A 16,457-nucleotide genomic window follows, 5' to 3' on the forward strand; every position below is an offset into this window, starting at 1 on the left:
GGACGGACACAAATTCCCACTCGAGAAGCCGGTATACTACGTATCCACTATCCTCACACCATGCAAATCCCGGTACCCCCATTACCAAAAGATAGCATATGCGGTCTTCATGGCATCCCGGAAGCTACGCCACTACTTCCAAGAGTGCTCTATTACGGTGGCTTCCGAAGTACCACTCAATGACATAATAAACAACTGCGACGCTACGGGCCGGATTGCTAAGTGGACCATTGAGCTCCTTCCATTCGACATAACATACAAACCGCTGTTGGAGATCGTTGCAGAAATTAAAATTTTCTACGCATCACCAAGAACAATCTATGGAGTCTTCTAGCAACGAGAGGGAAAAGAGTGCATCTACATACCCTTGTAGATCGCGAGCGGAAGCGTTCAAGTGAACGGGGTTGATGGAGTCGTACTCGTCGTGATCCAAATCACCGAAGACCGAGCGCCGAACGGACGGCACCTCCGCGTTCAACACACGTACGGTTGGGGAAGATGTCTCCTCCTTCTTGATCCAGCAAGGGGAGGGAGAGGTTGATGGAGATCCAGCAGCACGACGGCGTGGTGGTGGAAGCAGCGGGGATCTCGGCAGGGCTTCGCCAAGCTCAGCGAGAGGGAGAGGTGTCACGGGAGGGAGAGGGAGGCGCCAGGGGCTTGGGTGCGGCTGCCCTCCCTCCCCCCTCTTTATATAGGGCCCCTGGGGGGGGCGCCGGCCCTAGGAGATCCAATCTCCAAGGGGGGGCGGCGGCCAAGGGGGTGGCTTGCCCCCCAAGCCAAGTGGGGCGCCCCCCACCCCTAGGGTTTCCAACCCTAGGCGCAGGGGGAGGCCCAAGGGGGGCGCACCAGCCCAACAGGGGCTGGTTCCCATCCCACTTCAGCCCATGGGGCCCTCCGGGATAGGTGGCCCCACCCGGTGGACCCCCCGGGACCCTTCCGGTGGTCCCGGTATAATACCAGTGACCCCCGAAACTTTCCCGGTGGCCGAAACTGGACTTCCTATATACAATTCTTCACCTCCGGACCATTCCGGAACTCCTCGTGACGTCCGGGATCTCATCCGGGACTCCGAACAACTTTCGGATTTCCGCATACTAATATCTCTATAACCCTAGCGTCATCGAACCTTAAGTGTGTAGACCCTACGGGTTCGGGAGACATGCAGACATGACCGAGACGACTCTCCGGTCAATAACCAACAGCGGGATCTGGATACCCATGTTGGCTCCCACATGTTCCACGATGATCTCATCGGATGAACCACGATGTCGAGGATTCAATCAATCCCGTATACAATTCCCTTTGTCAATCGGTACGTTACTTGCCCGAGATTCGATCGTCGGTATCCCAATACCTTGTTCAATCTCGTTACCGGCAAGTCACTTTACTCGTACCGTAATGCTTGATCCCGTGACCAAACACTTGGTCACATTGAGCTCATTATGATGATGCATTACCGAGTGGGCCCAGAGATACCTCTCCGTCATACGGAGTGACAAATCCCAGTCTCGATTCGTGCCAACCCAACAGACACTTTCGGAGATACCCGTAGTGCACCTTTATAGCCACCCAGTTACGTTGTGACGTTTGGCACACCCAAAGAACTCCTATGGTATTCGGGAGTTGCACAATCTCATGGTCTAAGGAAATGATACTTGACATTTGGAAAAGCTCTAGCAAACGAACTACACGATCTTGTGCTATGCTTAGGATTGGGTCTTGTCCATCACATCATTCTCCTAATGATGTGATCCCGTTATAAATGACATCCAATGTCCATAGTCAGGAAACCATGACTATCTGTTGACCAACGAGCTAGTCAACTAGAGGCTCACTAGGGACATGTTGTGGTCTATGTATTCACACATGTATTACGATTTCCGGATAACACAATTATAGCATGAACAATAGACAATTATCATGAACAAGGAAATATAATAATAACCATTTTATTATTGCCTCTAGGGCATATTTCCAACAACCGCACTGAGCCATTAAATCCCAAGTATTGGCCAACTTCGTTGCCGAATGGACAGAGGCCGAACTTCCTAAAGAGTACGACACATATTCCAACTGGGTCATGCACTTCGACGGCTCGAAAATGCTGGCCGGCTTAGGAGCGGGCGTTATCTTAACGTCCCCCACTGGAGACACAGTCCAGTACGTACTCCAAATATTATACACAGACTCCAACAATGCAGCCGAATACAAGGCCTTATTGCACGGTCTTTGGATGGCTGCCTCCATGGGCATACAACACCTGGAGGTGCGCGGGGTTTCAAACCTCACAATATACCAAATAAATGGAGACTTCGACACCAAAGATCCGAAGATGGCGGCCTATCGTAATGCCATACTTAAAACTTCAGCTCGGTTCGAGGGACTCGAGTTTCATCATGTGGCTCGAGAAAGTAATCAGGCGGCAGATGTCCTTGCTCGCATTGGCGCCAAGCGTGACCCCGTCCCACCTAACATCTTTCTGGAAAGGCTCTTCAAGCCATCCATGGTGTGGCAAGGGGAGAGCGGCAACACCGGTCCGGATCCGATTATACCCCCAGATTCCGAACACAATGCCGATATCATCGGGGGCTCAGCCACCGAAATAACACCATCGTCCCATCTTATAATGGCAGTAATTGCCCCATGGACCGAACCCTTCTTGGCCTACCTTAATAGGCGTGAGCTCCCTGAGGATCAGAATGAGGCTCGCTGCATTGTCCGGTGCTCGAAAGCCTACAAGGTCCATGAAGGAGAGCTCTACAAGAAAAGCGCTACTGGAGTCCTTCAAAGATGCATCTCCGAAGAAGAGGGGCGGCAGCTCCTGGCTGAAATCCATGCTGGTCTCGGCGGTCACCATGCCGCGGCTCGGGCACTTGTAAGCAAAGCCTTCCGTACAGGCTTCTTTTGGCCGACGGCCCGAGCAAATGCACAGGACCTTGTCCAATGCTGTGTCGGATGCCAGCTTTTCGCCAATCAAAGCCATATGCCGCCCACCGCTCTACAAACAATCCCCATTACTTGGCCTTTTGCGGTCTGGGGGCTCGATATGGTCGGATCCCTTAAAGGGGGAAGCCATAAGAAAAAGTATCTGCTGGTCATGATAGATAAATTCACCGAGTGGATAGAGGCCAAACCAGTTAAAACGACGAAAGCCGGACCAATGATCGATTTTATATCCGGTGTCGTGCACCGTTATGGTGTCCCACATAGTATCATCACCGATAACGGCTTGAATTTTACAGCCGATGAAGTAAAAACCTGGTGTGCTAACCTGGGCATTAAACTCGATTACGCCTCCGTCTAGCACCCACAAACAAACGGTCAAGTCGAACGAGCTAATGGTCTTATTATGAGCGGCATTAATCCTAGACTAGTGCGGTCTTTGAAAGAATCAGACAAGCACTGGGTTGAGGAGCTCGACTCTGTACTCTGGGGGCTGCGGACCACGCCCAATCGCACTATCGGATACACACCTTTCTTCATGGTGTACGGCGCAGAGGTCGTGTTGCCCTGCGACATTATTCATGACTCATCTCGAGTGCGCATGTATGAAGAAAGAGAGGTCGAGCTTGATCGGCAGGACAACTTAGATGCCCTGGAGGAGGAGCTCGACGTTGCAAAAGCCCGTTCTGCATTTTATCAACAACAGGCTCGCAGATATCAAAGCAGAGAAGTGCGGGCCAAGACTTATAATGTTGGTGAACTCGTTCTGCGCTTGCCAGAAAAGAAAAAGGACAAACTCAAGCCCAAGTGGGAGGGTCCCTTCATCATAGATGAAGTTCTCACTGGAGGAGTGTACCGCCTGCGCGATGCATCGGACAATCGCCTAGAGCCGAACCCGTGGAACACCGCCAGACTCCGAAGATTCTACGCCTAGAGCCGGACTCTTTGTTCGTTTTCTTCTCCCTTTGTCTCCATTTTCTCCTCTCTTCAATTTTTTATATAGCTTTAAGCTCTTGTGCGGCTAAATCGCGCACCTATGACGTACACATCCTTAAATATGTACGCCCATAATACCTGGGGGCTTCTTGTACAAAAGCTTATTATTATTTACCGAGCATCAAGCTCACCACATACGTGTCTTTCCTCATATGTACCTTTTCTTCACCATTATATGCATCGATATGACTTAAGTTTTGGCCAAGCCGGGTTGCCTGGCTCTTGTGCCTATGCCCTACGTTCCCGTTGTTCGGCTAGGGCATAAAGGGAGCACCTCTGCGATTGTTACAGCCGGGTCATCCGGACATGCACCTCAGACTGGGTGAAGCCGAAAGCTAGCGTTCTTAAGGGAATATTCGGTCGGCGGACTAAAGACGTTTTACACTCATTACACTATGAACCCCCAGATGTTACATATACTGCGATTTTTCAATCACAGTTCGGGCATGCAAACTAACGCATGTTCACCCAGGGAAAGGAACCTTTGACGGAACTATTCTCCTTGGAAGATGTTTCTTACAATCACAATGTAATATAACATAGCTAGCTGGATACAACTTGTCTGTTCAAGCAACTATGACCCCTACGCCTGGTTTCCATGCATACCCCGGTCTATATTGCCGCATTGGTATTCGGAAACACTCCGCACCTTCGGGTCCAGAGGTCGAAGCGAAAAGGTCTGCCATGACAATCGTTTTACAATCCGGCTAGGGATAAATTTGTCCATTGAAGTACATAGTCACTTGGACTCAAAAACTTCTTCCTCTATGCCATCTAACAGGCTATCTAGCTTACAATCCTGTTGGGAATACTTGGCGGCTATCTTTACTTGGTCATATACCAAACTAACTGGAATTTCTTTTCCATCTGACCGTCGAGGTCCGACCCGGGCCATATGATTCGGATCAAGCTTGGTGTACCGTGTTTTTACCATGGCCCAGGCCTCTCGCGCACCTTCTCGGCAGGCCGATATCTTCCATAATCGGAAGCGCCGCCGAGCTCCCTGGAATAGCTTCACAAGCTCCTCCATACTTCCTGGAGGACAGGCGGATGGCCACAAAGCTTCGACATCCGCATTGCTTGCCGAGCTCGCTCGTGCAGTTGGGACAGCTCTTGCCGCAGGTCACCTTGAGAGACTGACATTTCCTCTTCGGGACGACCAGTCAGCATACCTACAGACATAAATCTGTTAGATTATTTCTTCGCTGAATTACATGAAGGTAAGTTCAAAAGCATATTGAATATGCCGCCTCATAGCCTCCTATTCTCCTTGAAGGCGTCAGCTAGCTGGGCTCGCACATCTTCTAGTTCTTCGCCCAGCAGGGTGTTGGAATCCTGCAGCTTGTTCTTTTCATCCCTGACCCGTGTCAGCACACGTTCGCCTGCGGCCAGTTGCCTTTTGGCCTCTTGTTCACCCGCCTGCGCGACTTTCAGTTCCCCTTTCAGTTGATCTGCTGATCCTGTCATCGAAAACGCAATAGTATTAATATTGCTGGTATATGATTATATTTTTGTCGATGGAGGGGAACATTACCAGGCGATGCCTCCTTGGATTTCTCCAGTTCGACGGTAGCAGCAGCTAGCTGGGTCCGACACTGTTCCAGCTCTTGAGACAACAGGTTGTTCTTCTCCGTGAGCATGTGGTTATACAATGATCCTTAAATCAGTTGTCTCAACTGCTTCAAGTCTCGGGGGCTACCGGTATATGATTATCATATCTGTACAATGCGTACTTACCCGCATATCTTTCAAATGCTGGTCTGTGGCTCTGGTAAGCCCATCTCGAGCAGCTCGGATGTATGCATCAGCCGAGCTGAAGGCATTAAATGCCTCTTTTGTAAAGCCAGGATCGCGAAGAGCGGCCCTCCGGCGCCGATGATTCATGGCGCTCTCCACTTCAGAGTTCGTGACGGATACATCATCCGAATCCTCTGTAGGAGGATAGTCCGGCGTCACTCATGTATCAGCCCCCGTCTGTAAGGCAGGGTCCGGAACCTGGTTGGTGGAGGCACGACCGGCAAGATCCCAGGACATAGTCCGGCGAACGCCCTTCCTGACAAGACACAACGGATAATGTCACAGTTCGATGTGACTGCCAAGGGGCGTATTTAAAAAGCCATACCTCTTTGATGAAGGCTCAGCTGTGTTTTCATTTGCCTTCCTCTTCAAAGGCTTGCCCGGCGCGGGCACCGCTCTCTTGTGAGTCACCTTTGGTGTAGCATGGCGCGCCGAGCGCCTTCCCTTTGGAGCACGAGATAGTGCGGTGGGTGAGGCAGAATGTGGAAACTCTTTCGGAGGAGATGTCTCCTGATTACTTACATGTGAGGCAGGAAGGAGGCCAGGATAGTCGGCCATGATGGCCACTTCTGTGCCATCATAGCTCGCCTGGTAGAAGACTCCCTCTTTGAGTTCTACAAATATGTCCGGATCTTCTTCCAATCCTGGATCGAGATCTCGGTTCTGGTTCTCCGGCTGTGGAGCGGGGCTATGGATCCCCGCGGTAACCCTCCGCCATTCCTATTAACGGACGGGTCAATGTCAGTTTAACATGACTCGGGGAGAGGATTGAATAAAGTGGTGGAATTAAAACTCACCCAGCTAGGAGGATTGTACATGGAAAATCCCTCTCGGCGCGTATGACGAGTGAATTCCTCTTTCTCCCCTTTATACAGATCGGCCAGTATGGTGGCCAGGGAGGTGAGGGAATCCGGACCCTTTCATCCGCAGCGTGAGGCGTCATCTTCCCCATTGTAGTGCCACATGGGGATCCCCCTGAATTGGAGCGGCTGAACACCTCGCGCTATGGAAGTTTCCATCACCTCGGTCCTAATCTTGCCCATCAATTGCCGGACTTCTGCGCTGTCTTCCTCCTCGAGGTCCGAGGACGCCAGCTGTGGCGTTTCTCCAGCGGAGCGATGGAAAATTCGGGGAGGCCCATTCAGACTGGGTCGGGGAGAGCGACGTCTTCAATGTAAAACCACTCTGAGGGCCAGTCTTCGGACGCCTTCTTCGGCATGCCGGACAAGTATCCGGTCCCGGCTATGCGCCATATCTCGGCGCCACCCACCTCGAATACGGATCCCTTTTGGGTACGAGGGATGAGGCAGAAAAGTTTCCTCCATAGCTCAAAGTGGGCCTTGCAGCCCAGAAATAGCTCACAAAGAGCAACAAACCCCGCGATATGCAGGATGGAGGCTGGAGTAAGGTTGTGCAGTTGGAGGCCGTAGTACTCCAGAAGACCTCAGAGGAAAGGGTGGATTGGAAACCCGACGCCTCTTATTAAGAAGGATATGAAGCACACTCGCTCCCCCCTAGTTGGATTGGGGAAATTTTCCACCAGAGCTTCACCTGTAAAAGTGGTTAATCCAGCCCGGACGGGGACTAGATCCGCCGGGGGGGGGGGGGGAGGAATCCCTGCGTTTGACCTGCGTTTGAAGCTTACTTAGCTGGTCGTGGGATACTGAACACTTCTCCCAATCGCCTTTTTTGGAGCCATGAGGGCGGGAGGAAGAACTGGGAACGCTATCCATGCTGGAATGGTTTCTCCTAGCAAGCTCTAAGGATTTTCCGCCTGGTGTGAGATGGCATCTGAGATCCAATCTACTTAAATATACGCCTTTCTTACATGGCCAAGGTGTTATGCGCAAAAATACTCTGACCTTTCGTGTTCGCTCGACACGTGGAAGCCGAAGTAATGGAGGCGCAGAAGCCAAGGGGTACAACATTAAATGGAAAGCCGAGTGTAACTCTTCGGATCAGACGCTTTGAAGTGTTCGGAGGAGGAACCCGCCTTGCAATGCCGAAGACAATCTGCGCGCCGGACACATCGTCATTTGCTACCTCTTGAGCATGCGTTGGTTTTCCCTTGAAGAGGAAAGGGTGATGCAGCAAAGTAGCGTAAGTATTTCCCTTAGTTTTTGAGAACCAAGGTATCAATCCTGTAGGAGACTACACGCAAATCCCTCATACCTGCACAACAAATTAAGAACCTTGCAACCAACGCGGTAAAGGGGTTGTCAATCCCTTCACGGCCACTTGCAAAAGTGAGATCTGATAGAGATAATAAGATAAATATTTTTGGTGTAGATTGAAAAGTAAAGATTGCAAAATAAAATAGATCGGAAACTTATATGATGGAAAATAGACCCGGGGGCCATAGGTTTCACTAGTGGCTTCTCTCAAGATAGCAAATTCTACGGTGGGTGAACAAATTACTGTCGAGCAATTGATAGAAAAGCGCATAGTTATGAGAATATCTAGGCATGATCATGTATATAGGCATCACGTCCGTGACAAGTAGACCGAAACGATTCTGCATCTACTACTATTACTCCACACATCGACCGCTATCCAGCATGCATCTGGAGTATTAAGTTCATAAGAACAGAGTAACGCATTAAGCAAGATGACATGATGTAGAGGGATAAACTCAAGCAATATGATATAAACCCCATCTTTTTATCCTCGATGGCAACAATACAATACGTGCCTTGCTGCCCCTGCCGTCACTGGGAAAGGACACCGCAAGATTGAACCCAAAGCTAAGCACTTCTCGCATTGCAAGAAAGATCTAGTAGGCCAAACCAAACTGATAATTCGAAGAGACTTGCAAAGATATCAAATCATACATATAAGAATTCAGAGAAGAATCAAATATTGTTCATAGATAATCTTGATCATAAACCCACAATTCATCGGATCTCGACAAACACACCACAAAAAGTATTACATCGAATAGATCTCCAAGAGAATCGAGGAGAACTTTGTATTGAGATCCAAAGAGAGAGAAGAAGCCATCTAGCTAATAACTATGGACCCGAAGGTCTGTGGTAAACTACTCACACATCACCGGAGAGGCTATGGTGTTGATGTAGAAGCCCTCCGTGATCGATTCCCCCTCCGGCGGAGAACCGGAAAAGGCCCCAAGATGGGATCTCACGGGTACAGAAGGTTGCGGCGGTGGAAATAGGGTTTCGTGGTGCTCTTGGATGTTTTCAGGGTATAAGAGTATATATAGGCGAAGGAAGTAGGTCGATGGATCACGAGGATGGGGGGCGCGCCTACCCCCTGGGCGCGCCTCCCTATCTCGTGGACGCCTTGTTGCTTCCTTGACGTCCACTCCAAGTCTCCTGGATTGCGTTTGTTCCAAAAACGATCCTCGCGAAGGTTTCATTCTGTTTGGACTCCGTTTGATATTCCTTTTCTTCGAAACACTGAAATTGGCAAAAAATAGCAATTTGCACTGGGCCTCTAGTTAGTAGGTTAGTCCCAAAAATAATATAAAAGTGCATAATAAAGCCCATTAATCATCCAAAACAGATAATATAATAGCATGGAACAATCAAAAATTATAGATACGTTGGAGATGTATCAAGCATCCCCAAGCTTAATTCCTGCTCGTCCTCGAGTAGGTAAATGATAAAAACAGAATTTTTTATGTGGAATGTTACCTAGCATAATTTTCAATGTAATTTTCTTTATTGTGGCATGAATGTTCAGATCCGAAAGATTCAAGACAAAAGTTTAATATTGACATAAAAACAATAATACTTCAAGCATACTAATAAAGCAATCATGTCTTCTCAAAATAACATGGCCAAAGAAAATTATCCCTACAAAATCATATAGCAGTCTGGCTATGCTCTATCTTCATCACACAAAATATTTAAATCGTGCACAACCCCGATGACAAGCCAATCAATAGTTTCATACTTTTGATGTTCTCAAACTTCTTCAATCTTCACGCAATACATGAGCGTGAGCCATGGACATAGCACTATATGTGGAATAGAATGGTGGTTGTGGAGAAGACAAAATAAAGAAGAAGATAGTCTCACATCAACTAGGCGTATCAATGGGCTATGGAGATGCCCATCAATAGATATCAATGTGAGTGAGTAGGGATTGCCATGCAACAGATGCACTAGAGCTATAAGTGTATGAAAGCTCAACAAAAGAAACTAAGTGGGTGTGCATCCAACTCGCTTGCTCACGAAGACCTAGGGCATTTTGAGGAAGCCCATCATTGCAATATACAACCAAGTTCTATAATGTAAAATTCCCACTAGTATATGAAAGTGACAACATAGGAGACACTCTATCATGAAGATCATGGTGCTACTTTGAAGCACAAGTGTGGTAAAGGGATAGTAGCATTGTCCCTTCTCTCTTTTTCTCTCTTTTTTGTTTTTTTGTTTTTTGGGCCTTTCTCTTTTTTTATGGCCTCTTTTCTTTTTTTAGTCCGGAGTCTCATCCCGACTTGTGGGGGAATCATAGTCTCCATCATCCTTTCCTCACTTGGGACAATGCTCTAATAATGATGATCATCACACTTTTATTTACTTACAACTCATGACTCTATGTGAATGCCTCCGACGGTGTACCGGGATATGCAATGAATCAAGAGTGACATGTATGAAAATCATGAATGGTGGCTTTGCGACAAATACGATGTCAACTACATGATCATGCAAAGCAATATGACAATGATGAAGCGTGTCATAATAAACAGAACGGTGGAAAGTTGCATGGCAATATATCTCAGAATGGCTATGGAAATGCCATAATAGGTAGGTATGGTGGCTGTTTTGAGGAAGGTATATGGTGGGTGTATGATACCGGCGAAAGGTGCGCGGTATTAGAGAGGCTAGCAATGGTGGAAGGGTGAGAGTGCGTATAATCCATGGACTCAACATTAGTCATAAACAAATCACATACTTATTGCAAAAATCTATTAGTTATCCAAACGAAGTATGACGCGCATGCTCCTAGGGGGATAGATTGGTAGGAAAAGACCATCGCTCGTCCCCGATCGCCACTCATAAGGAAGACAATCAATAAATAAATCATGCTCCGACTTCATCACATAACGGTTCACCATACGTGCATGCTACGGGAATCACAAACTTTAGCACAAGTATTTCTCAAATTCACAACTACTCAACTAGCATGACTCTAATATCACCATCTTCATATCTCAAAACAATCATAAAGAATCAAACTTCTCATAGTATTCAATGCACTTTATATGATAGATTTTATTATACCTGTCTTGGATGCTCATCACTTTAGGACTAAAATTTTAACCAAAGAAAATTACCATGCTGTTCTAAAAGACTCTCAAAATAATATAAGTGAAGCATGAGAGATCAATAATTTCTATAAAATAAACCACCACCGTGCTCTAAAAAGATATAAGCGAAGCATAATAGCAAAATTATCTAGCTCAAAAGATATAAGTGAAGCACATAGAGTATTCTAATAAATTCTGATTCATGTGTGTCTCTCCAAAGGTGTGTACAGCAAGGATGACTGTGGCAAACTAAAAAGCAAAGACTCAAATCATACAAGACGCTCCAAGCAAAACACACATCATGTGGTGAATAAAAATATAGCATCAAGTAAAGTTACCGATAAACGAAGACGAAAGAGGGGATGCCTTCCGGGGCATCCCCAAGCTAAGGCTTTTGGTTGTCTTTGAATTTTACCTTGGGGTGCCTTGGGCATCCCCATGTTTAGGCTCTTGCCACTCGTTGTTCCAAAATCCATCAAATCTTTACCCAAAAACTTGAAAACTTCACAACACAAAACTCAACAAAAAATCTCATGAGCTCCGTGTGCGAAATAAAACAAACCACCACTTTAAGGTACTGTAATGAACTCATTATTTATTTATATTGGTGTTAAACCTACTGTATTCCAACTTCTATATGGTTCATACCCCCCGATACTAGCCATAGATTCATCAAAATAAGCAAACAACACACGAAAAACAGAAACTGTCAAAAACAGAACAGTCTGTAGTAATCTGTATCAAACGCAAACTTCTGTAAGTCAGAAAAATCTACCAAAATAGGACGACCTAAATAATTTTATTATTGTTCTACTGCAATTGGAATCAGTATTTTCTCGCTTTCTGGTGATTTTTAACAATTGTTTTCGTGAGCAGAAAGTTTCTGCCTTTTTCAGCAAGATCAAATAATTATCATCAAAGAAGATCATATAGGTTTTAGTTGGCACAAACACTAATTAAAACATAAAACCACATCTAACCAGAGCTAGATGAATTATTTATTACTAAACAGGAACAAAAAACAAGGAATAAAAAATAAAATTGGGTTGCCTCCCAACAAGCGCTATCGTTTAACGCCCCTAGCTAGACAAAGAGATTTCAATGATGCTCACATGAAAGACAAGAATTGAAGCACAAAGAGAGCATCATAAAACATGTGACAAACACATCTAAGTCTAACATACTTCCTATGCATAGGCATCTTATAAGCAAACAAATTATCAAGGCAAGCAAAAACTAGCATATGCAAGGAAGCGGAAAGAAACAATAGCAATCTCAACATAACGAGAGGTAATTTAGTAACATGAAAATTTCTACAACCATATTTTCCTCTCTCATAATAATTACATGTAGGATCATAAGAAAATTCAACAATATAGCTATCACAAAACATATTCTTAACACGATCCACATGTATGCAAAGTTGACATTCTTCCAAAATAGTGGGATTAACATTAACTAAAGTCATGACCTCTCCAAACCCACTTTTATCAAAAACTTCATAAGATTGAACATTCTCCAAATATGTGGGATCTAAAGGTGACACTCTTCCAAACCCACTTTCAATATTATTGCAACCATTATTATCAATCTCATATTCATCATGGGGCTTAAATAAATTTTCGAAATCATAAGAAACATTATCACCCCAATCATGATCATTGCAACAAGTAGTAGAGAAAGCAAAACTAGCATCCCCAAGCTTAGGGTTTTACATATTATTAGCACAATTGACATCAAGAGAATTTATAGTAAAATCATTGCAATCATGCTTTTTATTCAAGGAGCTATCGTGAATCTCTTCATAAATTTCTTCATCACAATTTTCAGATTCACGAATTTCAAGCAAAACCTCATAAAGATAATCTAGTGCACTCAAATCACTAGAAATTGGTTAATCATAATTGGATCTCTTAAAAAGATTAGCGAGGGGATGAGGATCCATAAACTTTTAGCAAGCGAAGATGCAAGCAAAAGGAAGGCACATGGTAACACAAGATCGAACAGAAGGAGGGCGAATAAAACTTCAAGGGTGAAGTGGGGGAGAGGAAAATGAGAGGCAAATGGCAAATAATGTAATGCGAGGGATAAGATTTTGTGATGGGTACTTGGTATGTCTTGACTTTTGAGTAGATCTCCCCGGCAACGGCCCCAGAAATCCTTCTTGCTACCTCTTGAGCATGCGTTGGTTTTCCCTTGAAGAGGAAAGGGTGATGCAGCAAAGTAGCGTAAGTATTTCCCTCAGTTTTTGAGAACCAAGGTATCAATCCAGTAGGAGACTACACGCAAATCCCTCGTACCTGCACAAACAATTAAGAACCTTGCAACCAACGCGATAAAGGGGTTGTCAATCCCTACACGTCCACTTGCAAAAGTGAGATCTGATAGAGATAATAAGATAAATATTTTTGGTATTTTTGGTGTAGATTGAAAAGTAAAGATTGCAAAATAAAATAGATCGGAAACTTATATGATGGAAAATAGACCCAGGGGCCATAGGTTTCACTAGTGGCTTCTCTCAAGATAGCAAATTCTACGGTGGGTGAACAAATTACTGTCGAGCAATTGATAGAAAAGCGCATAGTTATGAGAATATCTAGGCATGATCATGTATATAGGCATCACGTCCATGACAAGTAGACCGAAACGATTCTGCATCTACTACTATTACTCCACACATCGACCGCTATCCAGCATGCATCTAGAGTATTAAGTTCATAGGAACAGAGTAACGCATTAAGCAAGATGACATGATGTAGAGGGATAAACTCAAGCAATATGATATAAACCCCATCTTTTTATCCTCGATGGCAACAATACAATACAATACGTGCCTTGCTGCCCCTGCTGTCACTGGGAAAGGACACCGCAAGATTGAACCCAAAGCTAAGCACTTCTCCCGTTGCAAGAAAGATCAATCTAGTAGGCCAAACCAAACTGATAATTCGAAGAGACTTGCAAAGATATCAAATCATACATATAAGAATTCAGAGAATAATCAAATATTGTTCATAGATAATCTTGATCATAAACCCACAATTCATCGGATCTCGACAAACACACCGCAAAAAGTATTACATCGAATAGATCTCCAAGAGAATTGTGGAGAACTTTGTATTGAGATCCAAAGAGAGAGAAGAAGCCATCTAGCTAATAACTATGGACCCGAAGGTTTGTGGTAAACTACTCACACATCACCGGAGAGGCTATGGTGTTAATGTAGAAGCCCTCCGTGATCGATTCCACCTCCGGCGGAGCGCCGGAAAAGGCCCCAAGATGGGATCTCACGGGTACAGAAGGTTGCGGCGGTGGAAATAGGGTTTCGTGGTGCTCTTGGATGTTTTCAGGGTATAAGAGTATATATAGGCGAAGGAAGTAGGTCGGCGGAGCCACGAGGGGCCCACGAGGGTGGGGGTGCGTCTACCCCCTGGGCGCGCCTCCCTATCTCGTGGACGCCTCGTTGCTTCCTTGACGTCCACTCAAAGTCTCCTGGATTGCGTTTGTTCCAAAAATGATCCTCGCGAAGGTTTCATTCCGTTTGGACTCCGTTTGATATTCCTTTTCTGCGAAACACTGAAATAGGCAAAAAAACAGTAATTTGCACTGGGCCTCCGGTTAGTAGGTTTGTCGCAAAAAAAATATAAAAGTGCATAATAAAGCCCATTAAACATCCAAAACAGATAATATAATAGCATCGAACAATCAAAAATTATAGATACGTTGGAGACGTATCATCATTGAAGCCTGGTTCGGGGGCTAGTGAGAGAGTCCTGGATTAAGGGGTCCTCGGGCGTCCGGCCTATGTGACGTGGGCCGAACTGATGGGCCATGAAGGTACAAGATAGAAGACTTCCTCCCTTGTCCGGATGGTACTCTCCTTTGCGTGGATGGCAAGCTTGGCGTTCGGATATGTGGATTCCTTCCTATATAAACCGACTTTGTACAACCCTAGTCCCCTCCGGTGTCTATATAAACCGGAGGGTTTAGTCCGTAGAGGCAATCACAATCATACATGCTAGACATCTAGGGTTTAGCCATTATGATCTCGTGGTAGATCAACTCTTGTAATCCTCATATTCATCAAGATCAATCAAGCAGGAAGTAGGGTATTACCTCCATCAAGAGGGCCCGAACCTGGGTAAACATTGTGTCCCCCGTCTCCTGTTACCATCGACCTTGGACGCACAGTTCGGGACCCCCTACCCGAGATCCGCCGGTTTTGACACCGGCAACCGCCCGCAAAGCTTCCTTCTCCGGGATAGTCGGGACACGACCTTCTGACAAAGCACGGGCACTGCTAAGACGAGTACTCTACCTGGAACGACGGAGGGGACAGACACCGGGTGGGGCATGGACTAACCAACTGGTTACTGTGTTTACCTTTTTTTAATAAACCATACAGTTTACTTATAGAGTTTCACAAAACAAGTTTACTTACAGAGACAGGTAGGTCTTGTTTGGAATATTAGGGGTCTTGGACAACATGGGAAGATTCAGTGCCTGTGTGATACTATTGCTAAATCTGATCCTGACTTTATTGGCTTTCAAGAAACTAAAAAATAAATTATTTCTGAGGGTTTCCTCAAAGCTATTGATAGATATGACAATTTTGTGTGGCATTTCTTGCCAGCTGATAATACTGCTGGGGGGATCCTTTTAGGATTTAAGAAAATGATATTTGAGGTGGTTGGTTCTATTAACCAAAGATTCTCTATTGTTGCTACTGTTAAGAATAAGTCTGATAACTTTGTCTGGCAGATGGTGTTAGTGTATGGATCTGCATATCCTGAATTTAAAATGGATTTTGTGGCTGAATTGCATTATACCTTAACCAATGCTTCTTACCTTATTACGATTTGTGGAGACTTTAATCTGGTTAGGAATGAAACTGAAAAAAGTAGTGGTTTGATTAATCAACAGACTACCTTTTTATTTAATGATTGGATCAACAGATGGGCCCTGATGGAGATTTCTATCTCTAATAGAGTGTTTACTTGGTCTAACAATCAAATTTCCCCTGTGTTTGCTGTTCTCGATAGAGTGTTCATTTCTGTGGACTGGGATGCACATTTTCCTTTCTCTACCTTGTCAGCACTTCCCAGGGTGGGGAGTGATCATACTCCTCTAGTCCTGGATACTGGTGCTAGAGCCCCATCCAATCCCAAACCTTTTAGGTTTGAGAAATGGTGGCTCTCCTGGCCAGGTTTCCATCAAATGGTCACAGAAGCCTGGAATTCTGTGTCCTCATCCAAATCCTCAGCTGATAACTGGATGATTAAGACTATGGTCCTCAGAAAGAAGACTAAAGGGTGGAGTATTGATAAAGAGGCAGCTTTGGAAAACAAGAAAAAGGCACTCCTTCTGGAGTTTGACATCCTTGATATCATGTCTGAAACTCAGCAACTACGTGTTTCTGATTATGACAGAATGAAGGAGATTAAGAAAG

Source organism: Aegilops tauschii, chromosome 4, assembly GCF_002575655.3.
Source record: "Aegilops tauschii subsp. strangulata cultivar AL8/78 chromosome 4, Aet v6.0, whole genome shotgun sequence".
Lineage (NCBI taxonomy): Eukaryota > Viridiplantae > Streptophyta > Magnoliopsida > Poales > Poaceae > Aegilops > Aegilops tauschii.